The 15,357-nt window shown below is 36.8% G+C and overlaps 1 pseudogene; it reads right to left on the bottom strand.

Annotated features, from left to right (window-relative positions):
* Positions 1 to 13,000: 13,000 nt before the first annotated feature.
* Positions 13,001 to 13,110, bottom strand: LOC119625532 (U6atac minor spliceosomal RNA; annotated as a pseudogene).
* Between the last annotated feature and the right edge of the window lie 2,247 nt (positions 13,111 to 15,357).

Raw genomic sequence — 15,357 nt, 5'->3', positions numbered from 1 at the left:
TGCAGGGACATGGATGAAGCTAAAAACCGTCATTCTCAGCAAACTAACACAGGAACAGAAAACCAAACACCACATGTTGTCACTCACAAGTGGGAGGTGAACAATGAGAACACATGGACACAGGGAGGGGAACATCACACACTGGCCTGTCAGTGGGTGGGAGGCTAGGGGAGGGATAGCATTAGAAGAAATACTTAATATAGATGACGGGTTGATAAGTGCAGCAAACCACCACGGCACATGTATACCTATGTAACAAACTTGCATGTTCTGTACATGTATCCCAGAAATTAAAATATAATTGAAAAAAAAAAAAAAAACAATTTTGCTGAGACTGGGAATCAAGGTTATTGGTCCAGGTATAATGACTTGAAGTGAGCTGCCCGGGAGATGGCTTTTGACAACACTAACCTCTTGATGCAAATCATTACACACTTCCATTATCCCTATTCTTAGGCAAATTTACTTATTCAACAGGAATCTTAATTTCATAACTCTAATGCCTCATTCTTCACTTCCTATAAAAACAAAAACCATCTATGTCTTTGAAGTAGTTCCAGCCATCCTACCTGATTAAAGTGTGGCCGCGTTTTAACCTCAATGTCTTTTTTTGAAAAGTTTAATCTTAGTAGGCACAAACCCCAGGATACAAACATAATTTGCCAACTGAGTGAGTTAGCAAGAAATAATATATTTATCTGGTTTTTTTTAATTTAAAATAGGTAAGCAAACATATCACCTCAGTGAAAGCTATCCAAAGGTAGTTTCAGAACTCCAAATTGTGAAAGAAATAAACAGCCAAGGGAACGAATTTTCAAACTCAGTTCCAGTACATATTAGAACTTTAAAAAAAAAAAAAATTAGATGTTGAGTGTTCTTCAGGGACACACTTAAATTTGTGATATGAAAAAGAAATGAATTCATTTGTCAATAAGGCACTTGTTGGGAAAACATGAAAAGAAACAAATCTATCTTGATTTTTAATGAACATGAATTTAATAAACTTAATGTTTATTAAAAAAACAAATTTTTTTTAAATCTTTTTTTATTAAAAAAGTCAGATAAAAACAGTGCATACAAATAATTTCATTTTTGCAAGGTTTAAGAACAAGGATAAGTAATGTGTGGTATTAGAAATCAGGATGTTAATGCTTGGGGTGGGTAGTGACTAGAAGAAGGCACAAGGAGTTTCTGGGGTACTTGATTTTTGATCTGGGTGTTGGTTACACAGGCATGTCCACTTTGCAGAAATTTATTGAATTGCATAATTATGATTTTGCACTTTTCTGTATGCATCTGTTAAAAAAGTGGAAATGAAGAATTGGACTTGCATGCACCAGCAACCATTAGAAAATGCTTTCCTTACAGCAATATACCATTTATACTCTATGTCATATACACAAATTAACTCAAAATAGGTCAAATACCTAAATGTAAAAGCTCAAACTATAAAACTCTTGAAAGAAAACAGGGAAACATCTTCATGACATCATTACAATGATTTTCTGAATAGTTCCAAAAGCCTCGCCAATAATTAAAATTTAAAACTTTTGCACATCAGAGGACACTATCAAGAGAGTGAAAAACAACCCACACAATGGGACAAAATATTTGCAAATCATATATCTGACAAGGGATTAATTTCCAGAATATATAAAGCTCAACAACAAAAACAAATCCAAACAACCCAATTTAAAAAATGAGCAGAGTGCTGAGTATCCATGTCTCCAAGAAAGATATACAAATGGGCAATAAGCATATGAAAAGATGGGCAACATCTTTAGTCATTAGGGAAGTGCAAATCAAAACCACAATGAATACCACATCACATCCATTAGGGTAGCTATTATTTTTAAAAAAGGAAAATAATAACTGTTGACAAAGATGTGGAGGAATTGGAACACACGTATTGCTGATGGGAGTGTAAAATAGTTCAGCTACTGTGGGAAACAGTATGGTGGTTCTCTAAAAAGTTAAATATGTAATTACTGTATAATCCAGCAATTTCACTTCTATGTATAAATCCAGATGAATTGAAAGCAGGAATGCAAAAAGGTACTTGCACACTAATGTTCATGGCAGTATTATTTACAATAACCAAATGATAAAAATAACCCAAATATTCATCAGTTGATGAATGGATAAATGAAAGGTGGTATATACATACAATAGATTATTATTCAGCCTTAAAAAAGAATAAAATTTAGATAACATGCTACAACATAGCCAGATGCAAAAGCACAAATATTGAACTAATCCAGATGCAAAAGGACAAATATTGTATTCCACTTAAATGAGACAACCAGAATAGGCACATGTGAGGGGTTATAATGAGGTGGAGCAATGGGAAGTTACTGTTTAACTATACAGAGTTTCTGTTGTGGAAATGGATAGTGGTGACGTTTATTCAACATTGTGAATGTACTTAATGTCACTGAATTACATATTTATACCATGTAAAATTTATGGTGTGTTTATCACTATTAAAAGATACCATTTAGAATGGAAATAAAAATTATAAAAAAACCTAAGAGTAAATCTAAGAAAAGATGAGAAAATTATCAAATTAGTTGAAGATCATTAAATAATAGTTATACAGAAAGATATACCATATCCATGATTAGAGAGACTCAATGTTATACAAATGTCAATTATTCACAAATTAATCTGAAGATTTAATGCAAATCCAATTAAAATTCAAACAATTTTTTTGTTGTTTGTTTTTTCTTGTAAAACTAGACAAATTGATTCTGAAACTTATATAAGAAAGTAAATGGTCAAGAACAGCCAAAGCTCAAACTGAAGAAGACATAAAGACTGAAGCTAGACATTATGATTTATTATTATACCCTAAAAATTAAGACTGCAGGGCTCAAACAAGGATGGACATTATGCTAATAGCTAATGGGATGTCATTGGTGTAATGGCTATTGATACAGCTCACTCCCTTACTTCACCTCCTTCAGGTCTCATCTCAAATGCCTTCTTAGTAGTGAGGAGTGAGTAATATGTAAAATAACAATGTCTGCTCCTCCCACCCACAGTCCTTATTCCCTGTTTCCATTTTAGTTTCTCCATAGCAATTTATAACCCTTGAATATTCTCTATATTTTACTTCTATATCTCTTTATCATAGCTCACAATAGGATAAACTACACAAAGGCAGGAATTTCTTCTTGCTGTTCACTGCTGTGTCGTCAGGGTTTGGCACACTACCTGATTAAGTATTCATTTTCTTAAGTAAATGAATACAACAGTTTAGAATACTCAAACACAGACCTGCTCATATAAGGATGTCAAATACATGACCAAGCTGGCATTACAAGTCAGAGGAGAAAGGATGAATTATTCAAGAAAGGCACATTTTTCTTTATCCAGTTTTCAGCTTCACTTTATTCCTAAATTTGCCTAACATTGAAAGAACTTAATTTCTACAAATAAGATTTATTTTAGTCTCTCACCCTATAGATTGTTCCTTTAATATGAAAAAGACACAAAGTTGCAGGACAAAGTGACATAATTATCCATATAGATTTTTAAAAATCTACTCCTTACATCATACCTAGAAATTGATTTCAAATGGATTAAAGTCTTACAGGTGAAAATGAAAATTTTAGAACTAGAAAAAAAGAATTTTTTTCAAACTTCTAGATAGGGAAGAATTTCTTAAACAAGGTGAAAAAAAAAATAAAAGCACATTATAAAGGAACTGATGGATAATAATGAAATTTGGATGTGTGTCCTCTCTAAATCTCATGCTGAAATATGATTCTCAGTGTTGGAGGTGTGGCCTGTTGGGAGGTAACTGGATCGTGGGGACAATCATCCCTCATGAATGGTTTAGCACCATCTCCTTGATGGTGAGTTCTTACTCAGTTAGATCACTTGAGATCTGGTTGCTTAAAAGTCGAGGACCTCCCCTAACCTCACTCTCTTGTTCCTGCTCTCACCATGTGACATGCTGCCTCCCCGTTTGCTTCCTGCCATAACTGTAAGTTTCCTGAGGCCTCACAAGAAGTAGATGTCACGCTTCCCATAAAGCCTGCAGAACTATGAGCCAATTAAATCTTTATAAATTACCCAGTTTCAAGTATTATTTATAGCAATGCAAGAATGGTCTAATACAGATAATTTTTACTACATTAAAATTAAGAGCATCTATTTATTATGTGTACTATTTTTTAAAAAGTTAAAATACAAGTCACAAACTGGCAAAAGATATTTATAAGAGCATAACCAGTGGCGGATTACAATCCAAAATATTTAAAGAAAACCTGTAATAGGAAAAGATGAATAATGTAGTAGGAAAGTGGGCAAAAAACATAAATATGTAATCTTGTTAGAAATTAAAGACATGCAAATTAGAACCACAGTGAAATACCAATTTTTTACTCTTCCATTTGGCCACAATTTTTTAAAGTTGGAAAATTTCAAGTCTTGCCTGGGTTGGAGCAATAGAGCTCTTATCTGTTGCTTGTGGGTGGGTAATTGGTACAACTACTTTGGAAAAAATATCCTCTGGCTTAGCAAATTTATTCTTAGGTATGCAGCTTAGAAAAACTGTTAGACATGTGCATCTGGAGTCAAGTCCAAGAATGTTAGGGAAGTTCTACCTACAGCAACAAAATGCTGGAAACAACTCCAATATACATTGACTACAGAATGGATAATTGAATGTTACTAGTCATACAATAGAAAACTATATAACAGTGCAAGAGGATGACTCATAGACAGCATTTGTCAACATGGAAGAACCTGGAAACATAATGCTGAGTGAAGGAAGCAAATCACAAAAGAGAATATATGAATCTATTTATATAAAGTTTGAATCTAGGCAAATTTAAAGTCATTTCTTTAGAGTTTCAGTAAAGTGATCAAGAAAAGCAATGACTTGTTGAAAGAAAAACTGAATAAATGGACACAACAGTTGGTATAATTGTTTCCTCTCACTGAGAAAAGTAGTATGGCCATCAAGAAAAACTTTTATGTACATATTTTGCCAAAAGCATTCTTGTCATTTGGAGATTTTTCAAAAATAAAAGGAAAAATAAAAATCTTAAATTCTCTTTCCTTGGCAAATTTTTTTCCTGCCAATCGAATAAACAACAACAAAAGAAATAAAATATCTGTGGTTTAATTTCTCTGAGTTTTTTTGTGAGACATCTTTCACAATGTGGCATACACCACATTCTTCACAATTAAATTTTCCAAACAGGGTAGGAGTTACTGTTCCTTCCTGGTGGAGGGGCTCAATTAACTCCTGGTCCTGGTGTTCAGACTCTAAAATGACTTTGCTCCCTCTCCAAGTTATAATTGTGTAACAATTGCCGATGAAGGAAATTGATGTGATCATGTCTGGCTAGCAGGAAACTCCACAGATAAGTGGTCAGACCATTACATGGCAGCCTTAATGGACCAGAAGCTCAGTCTGTCTCCGCCTGTCCTGAAACCCCATTTTGCTCTACAGAGTCTGGATTTTGTCATAGTATGATTTTACTATCATCATCGTAGTTTAATTATTCTTAAATATTAGAAATATTAAAATAATTATTAAAAATACCTTACTAAAGAAATAAAAAGTTTAATAAAACTTGACATGTGAATTTGTAAACTTTTATTGGTTGAAAGGTACTAAATAACTAGAACAACTTTCAAACAACAGCAGCAACAACCAAAAGCACTTTTAAAAAACTGTATTAGAAATAATAAATCTGTTAACACAAAACAAATTTATGGTCACTATTTCCTGTAGAAGGATATGTTTTTCCCTCTTACTTTATTTGAAAAGGGAAAATTTTCAGTCCACAAACGCATTAGTCATTATTAAAGCTTCATAAAACACAGGGAAAACAATTTTCATATCTTTAAGTCATATAAAATTTCACTGAGTAGTTCCTATTGAGATGCACATTAACACAAACATAAATCATTATTACATTCTACTGTACCATCCCTCAGGTTAAAAAAATCTATCTCAGTATACACTTATTATATGTAAGTTTGGGGAATTAAAATTCTTATTTTGGGCGGTCTTTGGAAAAGAGTATTTTACAATGAAGTGAACTCTTAAAAAGTGTAAATCAAGGCTGGGCAAAGGTGGCTCACGCCTATAATCCCAGTACTTTGGAGGCCAAGGTGGGCGGATCACATGAGACCAGGAGTTCAAAATCAGCCTGGCCAACATGGTGAAACCCCGTCTCTACTAAAAATACAAAAATTAGCTGGGTGTGGTGGTGCACATCTCTAATTCCAGCTACTCAGGAGGTTGAGGCACGAGAATCACTTGAACCCAGGAGGTGGAGGTTGCAGTGAGCCAAGATAGCGACACTGCACTCCAGCCTGGGTGACAGAGCAAGACCCTGTCTCAAAAATAAATGAAATGAAATAAAATGAAATGAAATAAAATACTGGTAATCAGCTTCTCTTTGCCACTGTCTAACTATGAGATCTTGAATAAGTGGTGTTACTTTTCTGGAACTCAGTTTTCTAGTCTAGATTTTCTCTTATGATTGATTCTATTCTAATAAATTTTGCTAGATTCCATATTTTGACTTTACTGTTAACTAAAAGACATGCTATTTAACCATGTAACACAAGTATTTGGGGCAGGTTTGCAGTATTATAAATCATTAGAGGGGTGACCTTGGCTATACTAACTTCCCTAGTATCCCTAATGCCCAGCCTGTTACATGGAGTAGGTGCTGCACACTATGTTTTTGAATAAAGGAATGAATGAATGAATAGCTTTAGCTCAGGGAGTTACTAATGCTCATAATTTTACTGAAAATCTGTAACTTTTACCTCATTAAAATATTATAGTAGGCCAGGTGCAATGGTAATCCCAGGTCTTTGGGAGGCCGAGCGGGGTGGATCACCTGAGGTCAAGAGTTTGAGACCAGCCTGGCCAACATGGCGAAACCCCATCTCTACTAAAAATACAAAACATTAGCCAGGCATGGTGGCGGGCGCCTGTAATTCCAGCTACTCAGGAGGCTGAGGCAGGAGAATTGCTTGAACCCAGGAGGTGGAAGTTGCAGTGAGCCAAGGTCGCACCGTTGCACTCCAGCCTGGGCAACAAGAGTGAGACTCCATCTCAAAAAATAATTAAAAAAAAAAAATACACACACACACACACACACGCACACACACACACACATATATATATGAAAGTAAATTTTGCATGTGAGTTTTAAATTATCTGATTTTCCTTCGGGGATTTTTTTTTTCTTTTTACCTCTTACCTCTGTAATCCTCTGCCCTGCTCACAGACCAGCATTCTGAAGAGATTGAGTTTTGAAACAGTTGAAAGAAATTGATTAGAGAGCAAGAGTGTAGTTTTTACTTAGCATTCAATGGCCAATTAACATGCCTTCTACCCACTCACTAAACAATCTTGGGCATGTTAATTCTCCATCGTGGGTCTCTCTGGTTCTTTAAAAAATGAGGATAACAACATTGACTTGTTTTGAAGAGGAAACAGCTAACAGCCATAAGATTACAGTTCATCAGTGAGCCTGTGGAAGGCTAATCTCTAATATCAGTCAGTGTGCGATATTCACCTGGTTGCTTCCTTTGGGGAAAACTTCTGGAAACAAAATAGTACCCATTAAGAAATACAGCTTTTTCCCTTCCACAGTTGCCGAAGTTTGTTTATTTTGGGGATTGTTTGTTATACTTATTTTTTTTTCCTTTTCTAATTAAGGTGTTCTGGAAATAAGATCATTATCCTCGTGGATATCTGCTGGGTAGAGTACCCTTGAAGGTCAAGATTTTTGCATGATTCATCAAAGGAAATAATGAGGCAGTAAGTAAATTTAAAGTCCAGACTCAGGTTCTTTTGGGGGGAAAAAAAATGGCAACTACACACTTGCTCTCTAATCAGTTTCTTTCAGTTGTTTCAAAACTCAGCCTCTCCAGAATGCTGGTCTGTGAGCAGGGCAGAGGGTTGCAGAGGTAAGAGGTAGAAAGAAAAAAAATCCGTTGAAACAGAATATTTTTGGAAAATTATTACTACCTTTAAGATTGGACACTTTTTAAAGGCATTGTTACAAAGTTATACAAATATATCAAAAAATCTAATTATTATAAATATCCAGTTTTGACAAAAATGAGTCATAAAATGAGAATGCTTCCCTTTCCCTACAGGTTTGACTGGTCGTGGTAATTAATTTTGACATCTGTTAAGGTCATTTGCTCTGTAAAATGATAAATTATCAAATAGCAGGGCATAAAAGAAAAGTGACAATTGCATGTGTATTGTGCACCATATGGCCCAATTCAGTACCAATATAGGGAACAACACAGGCTTGGTAAACAATAGGGATAATATAGCCTGTGTTAACAAGAGTAGATTTCTATCAACTAGTGAAAGTACAAAGTCATACGGTAAATTTTGGCCTCACAAAGATAAGACTAATATCATTAGCCATTTATTGCAAAGGAACGAAATTTTTTCAAATTAAACTCATGATGGATTTTAATAACTTGGTCAGTGTTAGCAAATGATTATGCCTCAAGCCATTACAGTAATGATCATTATTAGCAAGAGTCTGTTTTCACAATGTTTATAATGCTTAAAATTAATCCAGAAGTCAAGAGTCATTAAATCATTTCACCTGCAGCAGAATTTAAAAGACGCACGTATTTCACATAATTGCAATTTAAAAACAAAAACTATGAAGGCAATGGAAAAATACACAAGAAACTCAAGCTGTTAACTACAGTGCCACCAAGCGACCATCCTCAAAATTCCACATATAATCAAAAGGGCAAATATAAAGGAAAATAATTACGTGCAGAAAAGAGACCACAGCAAGAACCTCAGATGGATGCTGATTATGGACCTCGTTGAATCTCAAAACTCTAAAAGGTCAACTTTTAACTATCTAGAGTTAATCATTTTCATCTAGGAAACTTCAGGGATCATCAGTGGATTGCCAGAGAGCTTGCAAATTGCTGAGTTTGAAACACAGATGGAGATAAGTCCTTTAAAACAGTAGCTAGGTTTTCAAATGTAAGGGGAAAAAACGTGTTTGAGTGGTATGAAAGAGTTGACCATTCCAGATGACATGGTATGGTCTTCAGATACAAAGAATAAAGTGTGAACAAAAGAGAAAATTATAATAGAAAACATTTAATTATATCCCCTAGAATCTTTTCTAGGTGTCAGGTTTAAAGTCTATAAAATGTTGGAATCAGACCAGATGATTTCTAAAGTCACTTACCAGGCCAGAAATCCTATGGCAAAGATCATTCAAGTCATGTGGCTCCACAAATTTTATGCAAAACATGGACATATATGCTTGTACAGTATGAGATTGTACTCTAATAGTTGAACTGATAACACACCTCAATTGAACTAAAAACTAAAAGGTGTTAAAGAAAAATAGAAAAAAAAACTTATAAATCCATATAAAAGATAATTTGGAAATAACTCTTACCAGTAATGTTTGACTCATTTATTTTTTCATTTATTCATCAAGTATATCTTGAGTTCTAACTATGTGCCAGGCATATGGGCTAAGTTCTAGGGATAACAACATACCATAGGAACTGTTTTCCAAGATGAGAAGATATCATTAACACAAAGAACTCAGAACTAATCACATGAGGCTAAAAAAAATATGGGTTGAAAAAGGGTAAGAAGTTAGCCCAGCTTCCAAGGTATATATAGATTCATTATAGTCTATAGATGAAAATATCTGACCCCACCCTTATGAGTCCTGGAAATGCTGTCTTTATTCTTAGGTCAAGCAGCATAAAACTGACAACCAATCAACCAACAAAAAATGACTAAGGGAGTGACGAGTCTGAATGACTAATGGGAGAAACTTAGGAGCTAAATATAAACCATTTTACTGTATAGACTGACCAAACCAGGTCTAAAAATAGAAAACTAATGTGGGGATTGATATTGTTTTCCAGTGCACAAGGAGATAACCATGGGAGTGGACAGTAAGATAGAGTTTGGAAGAGGAAACTTCAGATAATTTCAGAAAAAAATACATCCTGTCAGAGAAAATTATCCCATTAATACAATCACTAAAGAGCAATGTTAGAAATTCCATTTGTTGATGGGTTGGGAACCCACTAACTGAAGCTTTAGGGCATGTGTTATTATCTGAGGAGCAGAATGGGCCGCTGGTGCCTCTCAGTCTCTGATTTACACTCTGCAAATGCTCAGGGCAGAAGTGGAAAATCATTAAGGAAAAGCAAGTGCGTTCTCTGTGGAATATGGAAATGGATTATGGCATGTTTCAAAGTTACAAACTATTCAATTAAGTCATTTCCCCCTTCACTTGTTGCTTCTTTCCTACTGGTTCCAGTGAAGGAGCCAAACAGGCCCAACTCTCTACTTTTCCAGAGAACTGGAGTCCAGTCTGTATGCCACCGACTAAAAGAATATGATAATTTTTTTTTCCTAAAGATTGTCCACATTTGCCATGCAAAACAGTTCAAATTTCTGGTTCTCTTTCTCCTGTCCTGAAATCAACAAACATGCAAAAATGTCACCTGGGCAAGGTGAGTTAGTCCAAGAGTGTCCAGTGTGTCTGATTGCTGCTGACTTGTCTACAGCCTCACAGTCCCTTACAATGACCTCTAGGAAATAAGAACGTGTCCTGATTTTGTTGGACAGGTGCAACACTCAATCAGCTCATACTTGGCTCTAGTCTGACCATGCCAGAGAGGGCCAGCCATTATCTTCTGTTGTATTTTTAAAGTGCAGAAAACAAAAAGCAACTACCTTTTTGGTTCTGTGACTAGGCACCTCTGCTCAGCTTCTATCCCCAGTTTGGAGTTTGGGGCTCAGTGGTGTTCTTCTCATAACTTCTACCTGGTGGTTTGGACCTTGGCTCTTTGAGTTAAATATATGACTTCTGATTTTAACCATCTGCTGTATTTCTAGACTGAACTGGCTGCACTTATTGTTTGTTTGTTTCCTGATGTATTTTTCCCCTCTCTTAGACCTAAGCTATGAACCCAATGTTGATTCATAAAACTTTGCAGTAATCTTTCCTTTGATCTATAAGGAAATGTTTAAAAATTGATTAAATGTTTCAGGATTCATCTTCTCAGCTTTGCTGGTACAGAAACTTTTTCATTTTCAGACCTATGCCTGTTTGTCATCTTAAAAAAAAACCCATTCTTTTGGTCATTCCAGGTATCAATGAACAATTATAATAACAGTGATATCTCTGCTAAAGTAATAAATTATAGTTTAAGGTGTCATTTAAGCTATAAGTTATTAGTTATTAGTAGTCACTTTTATAGGTAGTTTTTTTTGTGATCTGTGCCTTTCTTTGCATGTGTAAAAAATCCATGTAGTGGGAATTTGTTTTATTTTAATATGAGTGGTTAGAAATATAGGTTCTAGAATAATGATATAACTGATATATCCAATTAGTTTACCAAAGCATTATCTATCATAGCTTAGTGTATGTACTCTATAATTTTCTTGCATAAGTAAATTATTATTATTTCTTTTAAGTACAACTGGCATTCACATTTTTCCTCAGTCTATAATTTAGAAATTTTGATAATAGACAGGTAAATAGACGGTCTTTCTTGATGAGTTATAATTAAGGCATCAAACACTTACTTAATGTTAGGAAATAAATTGCCTTAAAATACACTTATGCAAATACCTCAAATGGACCCACATGACTTCAGTAGCTGAAAGTAATTATAATAGAAATTTTCAATTCTAGTCCATAGGAGAGTACAAATACTAAAGCTCCCACACTTGTAAGAAATATGCCAGAATTTGCAAAAAAAAAATTTATTTACAGAAATGTCCATTTATTCTCACATTTGTTTTCAGCTGCTTCGAGAGAACAAGTTGACATGGACAGCATCAGTTAACATCATTGCCTGAATTCTCCTTGGTAATTGACTTTAATTGTCAGAGCATAAGACTGGGGAATGGAAGATATACTACATGAGTTCTCTGTTCATATATCTCCCTTCTTTCCATCCTCCCCCACCTTTAGTTTGTGAGATGTACTTCCCAGTCATGTGGGTTTTGGAATTCTATCTAATCAAGGAGTTTACACCCAAGGCATAGACCACAGATAGGAGGTAATCCTAATCATTTGAAATGGCATGGAACCAAAAAGAAGAATTCTAACTTCTACATTGTCATGCTATTTTTTTGCTGCAAAACAATAAATAATTCTTAGAAATCAAAAAAATTCTTAGAAATTGTTATGATTTGATGTTTATGAAATCATAAACGTTAGATCCTAAATCTGATTCTTAGAATCTTACGCATGTTAGGAATTGGGATTAAATTATACATAGCTTTGTTAATAATAGGTTACATCACATGAAATTACCATTTTTAACTGACAAATAATTGTGTATATTTATGTAGTATAATGTGATGGTTTGATATATATATATAGACAGTATAGATTCAGTCAAGCTAATTAATATACCCATCATCTGACATCATTTTTTTGTGGTGAGAACATTAAAAATCTATTCTTCTAGCGATTTTGAAATAAACATTATTAACTGTGTTAGTCCATCCTTGTTTTACTATCAAGAAATACCTGAGATTGGGTAATTTATAAAGAAAAGAGGATTATTTGGCTTATGGTTCTGCAAGTTGTACAGGAAGCATGGCAGCATCTGCTTCTGGTGAGGCCTCAGGGATCTTTCAATCATGGCAGAAGGCAAAAGAGGAGTGAGACATCACACAAGGCTAGGGCAGGAGGAAGAGAGAGAGGGGAGAAGTGCTACAGACTTTTAAACAACCAGATCTCATGATAACTAACTATTACAAGAACATCACCGAGGAGATGGTGCTAATCTACTTGTAGGAACCCCACCCCTTTGATCCAATCACCTCCCACCTAGCCCCACCTCCAACATTGGGGATTATAGGTCAACATGAGATTTGGGTGGGGACACAGATCCAAACCATATCATTAACTATGTTCAAAGTGCAGTGCAATAGATCACTAAAGCTTATTCCTGCGATCAAACTGGAACTTTGTAAAAATGATGGTTAGATTCCACGAAGTGGTAATGCCTGAACTGTATATATGCTATTAGGGCCAAAGGTCCGATAGGGGAGTGTTAACCTGTTCTCCTTTCATGAAACACTGAAATTACAATTTTTGTACTTTAAAAAGATCAAATGTTGGCAGCTTCATAAGGTTTAACTACATAAAATCAGAGTATAATAGGAAATTTTATTAAACAGAGCTATATGCTAGGTATTCTATTAGTTACATGTTTATTATATTAGACTTTTACAAAACATTGCCGGATTGATATTATTATTATTCCCATTTATAGAGGAGAAAATGATGTAGTTTGACGAAGTTGGCATGGCTATTAGCTTCTGGTTTAAACCTATGCCTCTTTTTTTTTTTTTTTTTAAGATGGTGAATTGGAGAGGTTGTTAGTATGCCTCTCCCACTTGGAAAGACAAAATAGTGTGGAGAGATTCATGCTGTGAACTTTTTTCCAAGAAGCAATACAGGAACTTAACAGGAAAACTGAAGAAACCACAGACCCCTTGAAAGAAGCAGCAGGCTGCAGCCTACACCATGAGCCAGGCAGATAACTGTGAGTCCCCTTAGTGTGCAGGGGGAGAAACTGCCTCTGGGATATACACTCCCACTGGGGAACCTGGCAATCCAGTCCCCAGAGGAAACCCTCAATCCTACCCAGAGCTGGAACTGATTTAGTGAGCATCAGGGAGTATATGAGAAGGAGTGGCATTGGGACATGCTTTGGCTCCCAGATGCCAGTGGGGACAAAGGGAAGCCATTTCTGATCCTACTTCACAGTGGACCTCATGGAAGTTGGCCAGTTAACTCAGGCGGTGGTCACAGGTGGTGAGAAGCTCCCAACTGAGATTCATGATATAATCTCAACTAGGAACGAACCCCCTAGACCACGGGCAGAAAGTGTGCTGTAGCCACAGGTGCAGAAGCTGGATGCCCCTGCTTCGGGGCCAGACTGGGAGAGGCATGACCTGAAAGCTGTGGTTTCTTTCTCAGTGGGGAAGGTTTACGGTCTGGGGCAGTTGTGGGTTCTGAGCACAGGCTGTCTGGAACGTAGCTAGCTGCTGCTAGTGGAACAATGTGGTGCGAGACCTGCTTTGCTAAGTGCATGGGAGCTGTGTGGGGCTTACTGCCACCTGCTATTCCCCACTCCCTGTGTGGATTCTTATGTGCAGCACAGGCAGCTGCACTCTTCCCTGGAGTACCACCCTGGAAGCCAGAGAACTTCCCTCTGATCCCCACTGGGGCTGTTGCTTGTGCGCACACATGGGGAGCCAGAGCACAGACTTGCCTGACCCAGGCCCCACCTGGCTTTGCCCCTCCACCTGCCCTCGTAGCTTAACATAAAGAATGGGGACTTTGGGGAGCTCTATGGCCCTTCGCATTGACTGAGACATTAGAGTACCTCCCTTGGATAACATAAAGCTAGCACAAATCCCACCGCTACCGCCATAGCTGATGCTGTTTTGCAAGTGTCACCTCCTTGCTGAAGGCCAACTGACACAATCCATTACAGCATCTCCTGGTAGAGTAACACAGCACCAAGGAAGAATAAAATTTATGAGTGACTTCAACTATCACAATTGCCTGCAACATCCTGCCTAACCAGGAGGTTGTGAGTGTGCTCATGTGACCAGTTTATTACTACTACAAAGGACGTTTGCGAAAGCCAACACAAGTAAGGCTATTTATAACAAAGGAAATCTCTCAGCATCTATGTTATTCCCCTGCCACCTCCATCAGAGCTGGTGCTGGTACCTGTGGCTGGTCAGATCACATCACTGGATCCCTTTCAGACATTCCCCAGCACCAGCCTGGAGTGTGGCAGCCCCACTGGGTTGCTAGACCCAGAGGAGCACTAGGATTCACAGTAGTCTGGCCCTCAGGGACTCCTACTCCTAGAGGAAGCAGGAGTGCACCACATCAAGGGAGCACCCTGTGGGACAAAAGAATCCAGATGGCAGGCCTTGAGTCACAGAAATGTCTGCTTGTGGGAAGTGTCTTTCAACAGAGGTAAAGATGCAGTGCTGGGCTCAGCTGGGAAAGTCTGCTACTCTACCCTAATATCAAGCAGCCCTGGTGCTCATTAAGGGTCATGGAGAAGGGGACTTCTCCCCCTTGCCCACTACCGCAGACACACTTAGGACTTCTCCCATGGGAGCTTGGTGTGGGTGCACCTGTACATAGCCTTTGTGGGACATTTCAGGGTTTCTACATCCACACAGGAGGAGTGCCCTTGAACAAGGGGTAAAGTCACAATCCCTCTCTACATGGAATATCAGAATTACAGCGAATGAAAAGAGGTGCCCATCTCATCTGAATACCTAGAACACTCAGT

The sequence above is a fragment of the Chlorocebus sabaeus genome, chromosome 10, assembly GCF_047675955.1.
Source record: "Chlorocebus sabaeus isolate Y175 chromosome 10, mChlSab1.0.hap1, whole genome shotgun sequence".
In the NCBI taxonomy this organism is placed as follows: domain Eukaryota; kingdom Metazoa; phylum Chordata; class Mammalia; order Primates; family Cercopithecidae; genus Chlorocebus; species Chlorocebus sabaeus.
The sequence above is the reverse complement of the archived record's forward strand: the minus strand, read 5'-3'. Positions and strand labels throughout refer to the sequence as shown.